General features: G+C 38.8%; 1 protein-coding gene across 11 annotated transcripts in view; it reads right to left on the minus strand.

Annotated features, from left to right (window-relative positions):
- LOC117576405 (glutamate-gated chloride channel) overlaps positions 1-6,510 on the minus strand; it is a 47,169-nt gene extending 40,659 nt beyond the window's left edge. For 5 of the 11 annotated variants that reach the window (XM_034261129.2, XM_034261127.2, XM_034261128.2 and 2 more), the window contains exon 1: positions 5,847-6,509. The gene's annotated coding sequence lies outside the window, so the exon portion shown is untranslated. Of the gene's footprint in view, positions 1-5,846 lie in introns of all 11 variants that reach the window. The other 6 variants (XM_034261125.2, XM_034261121.2, XM_034261124.2 and 3 more) reach the window with 2 other exon arrangements.
- Between the last annotated feature and the right edge of the window lie 813 nt (positions 6,511-7,323).

The following is a 7,323-nucleotide window of genomic DNA, read 5'->3' on the forward strand; positions in this document are numbered from 1 at the left end:
TGCTTTTCGTTTCGTGTTTTTTTTTTTTTTTTTTTTGTGCAGCACATGTCACACACACGCCATTCAGTTGTTGTTTGCTGTTTGACATGCATCGATTACATAAATGGGAAAACCAGCGGGGGGTGCCGGGGGGCGAAGAGCGAGTGACAGCTGTGGAACGACATAAGTCTCGAAGCTTTTGCTAATGATGAGGACCATCGTGATTTTTCAATTAACCAAATGTGTAGAAAGATTCTCTCTGTATGCTGTATTTCAAAGCTCTTCTTATCGGTGACGAGAGACAAAGCGAGATGACAAACACATGTGACAATTCCAGCAATGATAAACGTCTCACTTGGTGGAAAATAGAAAAAGCATATAATACGCTACAATTGTGAATTACTTAAGCTACTCCAAATGAGCATTGGAATGCTAACAACTCTATTCTCGACATTTTGCATTGGTAGTATTAAATAGGTTAATAGCAGAACAACTCTATAAATTATGTCTCCAATTTCAATTCATTCGATGAAATTGCATTTTTAAATTATCCGCTTTTTCGTATTTCCTATTTAATTCTTCCGTTAATATTTCAACAAAGTAATACAAATGTGTTTTCTCGCAGTTGTCGGGGAGTTCTCTTGATTAACGACTGTTTAATAAAAATGCGCCATAAAAATTGGTTGTCGCAACCATATTTTTTACAACGCAAATATTTTTAAGCCTTTCCATTTTTTGCGACGCTTTTCAACACTATAAATTCGAGTAATTGCCAATAAAGGCGGCAATCGACAAGTGTCAAATGCTCGGCGAAGATAATTAATCGACAACAGATGCTTATGTCTTTATGTGTCTGACTTTTTCTTTTGAGACTACAGAAATCGATCTGTCAAATTGTTAAATTATTGAAATTTTCGAATTAATTTTTAGGAAAAAGAGATTATAGCCAAAAATGTCTGATGAACCGGAATTAATTAAGATTTTTCCAGAGACGGATCTAACAGACATTAATCGCATTGAGGGCAATGCTCTGCAGGAATTCATATTGCACAGCAATTGGAGAATGGAAAGTGATAAGCGAAAAATTTATGTGAAGAGTCCACAGCGCGAGATACACGTTAAAGCTGAACCGGATCGGAAAAAACCAAGCAATCCTGTGGAGAATATAATAATGCTGTAATGCCAGTGCCCAAGTAACAATAATCTGATGCATGTAATCAAGAGTATAAGGGCAGCGTGGAGCTCGTGGAATGCTCAACTAACCGACTAATGCAAACTAAGTGCCAACATTTGACTCTTGATGAATGTGCAGCCAATAAATCCATTTATGTTAAGCACTTGCTTATTATTATAATCCGCTATGGTGCGCACGCTAATACATAGCCATACACTCCCACACACACACACACACACACACACATGGACACACACTTGCACAGTCAACATCAACATTTAACCCTAATTTGCATTTATGTGCACATGGAAGCTGTTTGGTTTATGGGGGGCCATGCTGCTGCGATTACCTGGTGAGCTCGCTCTTTGTGTCTTTGCCTCTGCTTTGCCTCTGCTCTGCCTCGCATCATACTTCTATTACACTACTATGGCAAGCAATAAAAGCAATTCACAAAAAAATTGTAGCTACATCGAAACATACACAGTGCACAGAGGCACTAATACACACACGGCTACTTATAAACTCACCTTAATTAAACGTGATTAAGTAGATTTCCTCGTTTTTCTGCTCAACGAACTGTTTAGTTGTCGATGTGTTTGTGTGTTTTTCTTTTTTTGTGTGCTTGCCCTGTGCTTATTAGTCTACATTTATTATCCTCTCACCTGGCGGGGCCTATCAACATTCTTCAACAAGTTTGTAACACAAAAATGTCATGGTCAATAAAATGAATTTGAGTAAATATAAATTATTTGCAATACACAACTCAATATCAAATACTTTTCAATTTGGAAATAGAAAAAAATATAAGAGATTTTTCTTTAAGGAATACTAAAATATTTTTCGTTCGTGCAAATAATATGTTTATGATTTTTGAGATAAATATAAAATATTCTTGTTTAAGGTCTACTAAAATATTTTTCTAAAATAATCACAATCGCATTTCTTTCAAATACTACAAAATTCCTAAGTACAACTAAAATATTTTTCATTATTGCAATAGACACTTATAAAATATTTTTGCTCAATGTTTACCATACAAGTTTGCTTTAATAAACACAATATTTGTATTTCTTTGAAATTCTTTTCAATTCAAAAAATTCGTAAGCACAAATAAAATATTCTTGAGTTTTCCAATAGAGAGATATTATATATTGTACTATTATGTTGTATTATTATGTTGTACTTGAAAAATGGAAATCCTTTAATAATTACAATATTCTTATTTCTTTTAAATACTATTAAATTTATGCAATTCTTAAGAACTTTATGTGTATGGCTAAATATAAATTCTGTTTTTGCTTGTGGTATACTATAATATTTTTCTAAAATAATAGCATTCAAATATTATTTAATTCTTGAAATTCCTAAGTATATATGCATAGCTAAATATAATTTCAAATGTTAAATTCAATTTCTCAACTACAATAATCTAAGCACCATAAAATTCTCGCTATTGTATATTCCCTTGAAATTCTTTTTAGCATCGTTTTGCTATAGCCACAAACTGAATATTCACATAATATAAATCCCTCTGTAATCTGTAAGACTATTTAAGATTCGGTTGGTTTACTCTTTGTCTCTGGCACATTGTTGTTGTTGTTGTTGTGATTGTTGTTAGCTCACGTTGTTGTAATTTAGTTTCATTTGTGCATGAAAATGAATTTGTATTATTGTTTGCATTAATTTGCCTTATTAATTACATTTATGCCATTGCCTCTCCGACTATTCAGATTCTGTTTTTTTGTGCTGTGTTGTGTTCTATCCCCTAAACTCAACTCAACTACAACTACGACGGCGAGATGGAGACGGAGACGGAGACTGGGCATAGCTATTCAGTCGTTATTTCGCCCGCTCTCCCTGGGGGTAATTTGAGCATTGGCTGTGCGGGCAATCAAATAAATAATGAGGCTGCCGCGAAGCTGCTGCCTCGCAGCCTCAGTCTCTGTTTCAGTCTCAGTCTCGGTTGACGTCGGCAACTTCAACTTTGTTTAATATGCGAAAAACGTTGCAGAACTTTTGCAGCTACTTGTCGTCGTCGTAGCCTTTATTGTTGTTGTGATTGTCCATGGCAACTTGCTTTTATTATTTGTTGCTGCTCGTCTGTATTTCTATAATTGCCTTTCGCCTTTGTCTGGTCCAACGCTAAGTATCTCGTTTCTATGTACGTATGTTTGTATGTATGTATCTCTGCGCTGAGTATCTGTAGCTGATGCTGACACTCCTGAAGTATCTCAACATTTTCAGCAGTATCATTGCTGTTCCCATTGGCCTCACTTGTTGTGTTGCCAGTCTTTTCCCCCCTCCACATTCACACCCATCACAAGAGTGAAGAAAACTAGAGTCTTCTGCTGCTTTTTTTTTAATTTACTTTGGCCAGCAATGCAATTTATGCCACTTGTCAATTTCATGTGCATTTCAATTTTCAAGTGAATTTCTTAAATCATTTTGACAGCACTTGATTTTCTCGGAGACATTGCTCAAAGCAATGGAATTATTTAATTATTTAACAATAAATCATTACGAGCATAATATGAGTTGGCATGAATAGCAAAACAATTAGGGAAACCTCAGCTAAATTAATCAAGTAATCATCAAATGATTGTAATGTGCATTAAGGAAGTGAAAATAAAAAGTAAAATTCAGCATTGAATTGTTTTAGTTATTACATCAAAATAATTTCAATGCAGATTGCGCAAATATTTCACAAAGGTATTTTCTGTGAAAGGAAAATTTGTACAAAGGATTAAATTTTACGCAGCGAATCTCTTTTAATGGAATTCGCTTGGTGGGCGGTCTAAAAAGGCTTGAAAATAAATAGTATACGAATGAATTCTATATTGTATATTAATAATGAATTGAAATTGTTCTAGTCTGCAGCTATTTCTGTTAAATTCATAGAGTCAATTTATTTAAAAATGCTGTTTTTATGGAAAATCTTGGCCGGATCGCCAACTATAAAACTTTGCCACATAGTTTGCAGGCTTGCCGTGATGTCAGTTGCTTGCCTGTTTGCTTGCTGACTCCTTGTGAAAACTCTGGTAGCAAGCAAAAAAAAAAAAAAGAAACTTAAATGTCAACTCGCTAAAGCTAAAACACTTCACAATCAACTTGTGCATAAAACTCGCAACTGTGGAAACACAAAAGCCCGCGCACGTCAACCTCAAGCAGCGCACTAGGCCACGTTGATTTACACACACACACATACACAGAGAAACTTATAGATGTACAGAGAGAAACAGAAGCACACACGCTGAGAACAACAATAAAGAAGGAAAAAAAATAACAACAAGCAAACAACGAAAAAAGACTTCCGTGTTGATTGTTTTGTTTTGCTTGTGCGAGACGTCAACGTCAACGACAACGGCAACGACAACGACAACGAGAAACGCCATAAAAAGCGACTACGTCTGCGAAAATCACTTTAAAAACAAGTGAAAGGAGACCCAGGACCAACAAGGAGCGGCGACTGAGACTGCGACTGAGACTGAGACTGAGTCGTAGACTGAAAGGCAAACCTGTCCATCAACAAAACTATTGCAACAATAAACAAGAACAATTTGACAATTGAAGTGCTTCCCAGTAAGGCAAAAAAAAAGAAGAAATATATAAAGAAGAACCACAGAGAAGCGAGGAGGACCTCTCTATGGCAAGTAGCCTCATCTCGCATTTGGCTATGAGGTCTATGAGGCAGTTGTTGTTTAGCTCATTGTTGCTGTTATTGTTGTTGTTGTTGTTCGGGGGGAATGTGGAGCACTTGAGCACAGTTTCCGGTCATTTACACGTACACAAGCCGCACATGGCATGCCAATGCCTAAGTATTGTGAGTGTGTGTGATTGCGTGTTCGTTGTGGAAGTGTGTGTGTGTGTGTGTGTGAGACTGACACAGTATCCTACATTTTTATTGGCTTTGCTATTGCGAGATGCGAAGAAGCATTCAAGACGCCCATTGCTTGCATTTGCTCTAATTGTGCTTGGATTCAGCTGTTATCGTTATCTCGGGCTCTGCACAAGGTCAGCAAAAACTCAGCCAGCAAGCGAGAAGCAGCTTGATCCCAAATTCAATTTCATTTCACGTAATTGTTTAGTTTTGTTTACACATTGTATCAATTTTCGTGCACGCTTTCGCCCAGCGGCAAACGTTCAAAAATTGGCCAACACAATTAGCACACACACACACACACATACGCATGCTGGGACAATAGTCGCAATAACAACAACTAGAAGAGCAGCAGCAGTAACAGCAGCAGCAGTGGAATCAAGAAATTGCTGAGGAAATAAAAACGTGGAAAAAATGAAGAAGAAAAAACGCTGTGCTGGCAGCATAAAAGTATGCTACGAAAAATTACAAAAGACAACTGGACCAAAACTTTTATAACTTTGATGCGACATGGATGCCAATTGCTTTGCACAGACTCCACGTGAAGCAGCTGAGAGAGACAACAAGAGAGAGAGAGCGCAATCACGCAAGAGAGTGAGAGCAGAGTGAAAGCATAAATGCGAGAGAGCAGAGCGTTGCTCTTTGCGCAGCTGCTGCCTGTTGTTGTTGCTGCTGCTGTTGCTGTTGCTGCTGCTGCTGTTTTCAGTGCTGCTGTCGCTGCTGCTGCTGCTACGTCTCCTGCAGGATCAGGGTGTGGTGAGTATGCTGCTGGCGTTGCTTTATGCTCTTACTGTAAATATAATGCTTTTGCCCTACCTTCTGTTGGCGTCGCTGTTGCTGCTGTCGCTGCCTCTGCCGCTGTCGCTGTTGGTTTTGCCTTCTGCTGTTGAACAAAAATTTCTCCGTTGCTGCCTGCTGCCTGCTGCTGCTGCTGCGCTGCGCTGTTTTTTCCACTGAACCTTCTTCTTTTTCTTTATTTTTTTTCTTCTGCTGATATGTGACACGCAGCACTCACACACACGCACACACACACTCTCACACTGTCACACACACTCTCGCACACACGCACACTCGCACACTACTCTCGGGCACACACTCACACTGAGCCACGCGCGCGAGACTTTTGACGTGGTCAACGACGTGTTGTTATTGCAATTATTGTTTGCTGTTGCTGCTGCTTTCCTTTTTCCTCTGTTGTTAGATGTGTGTAGTTTTGTGTGTGTTTATATTTTACTGCTGTTTTGTTTGCATTTCACATTTTAATAATAATACGCGGCGTACATGCTTTTCTCTTCTTTTTGCTTTCTATGTATTTGTTTGCATTGATGTGTGTGTTGTCGTTGTCGTCGACGTTGTTGTTGTGGTTCTTTCTGTTTTGCAGGCAACTCAATTTCTCTATTGGGTTATTCGAAACGTTTAGCGCATTTCCGCTTCACAAACCGTACACGTCAACTGTCTGCACCTGACTGACTGAGGCAGTGGCGCTCTAGAGTCCAGAGTCCAAAACGCGAGGCGAGCGACGCGCTGTCGCTGCCACAGAGAGCGAAAATCGATGCCAGCGCCGACGCTGTCGTTATGTGGATGCTGTAAAGCGCCAGCAACAACAACAGCAGCAACAACGTTGGCAAAGAGTAAAGCTTAGCAGCAGCAACAGCAGCAGCAGCATAAGCAGAGACAACATCTTCGGTTTGCTCTTCGTTTTGGCCTGGTATAACGCCTCAGTCGCTGTCGGCTTTGTCGTCGTCGTCGTCGTCGTCGTTGTCCTCATCATCGTCGTTGTCGCTGTCGCTGCTTTGTTTTGATTTATTTTTGTGGTAGGTTCTGCTGAGATTGCTAAAGAGCAAAAGCTAAGAGCAACCATAGCAACCATCGACAGCAGCAGTGACAGTGGCAATGGCTGGCAACAACAACATCAGCAGCACCAGCAGCCGAGGCAGCCGAGCCACAGCCTCAAAATTCGCATAACTACGGCTATTTTGAGAATTGCCTTTCATTTGCAATTCATAGCCATCGGCGCTGACCCAGAAACTCCCCAAGGAACTTGGCTGGTAACTCATGTTGACAACTATAAATAAAACAAGCGCCACGATTTTCTTACGTTCACGTTACGTTCATACTTACTTGTAGCTTCACTCGCCAATCTAAATCTCAATCAATATCAAAGAAATATGAAAACAGGCATAAACAATTTGTACACAACACAGTTTTATTTTCTTTTTTTTTTTTGAAGTAAGATGGCGTTAACAAAAGACAAGCCTAAAATAAATATCATAAAAATATGAAAATAAATAAA

Source organism: Drosophila albomicans, chromosome 2R (genome assembly GCF_009650485.2).
Source record: "Drosophila albomicans strain 15112-1751.03 chromosome 2R, ASM965048v2, whole genome shotgun sequence".
Lineage (NCBI taxonomy): Eukaryota > Metazoa > Arthropoda > Insecta > Diptera > Drosophilidae > Drosophila > Drosophila albomicans.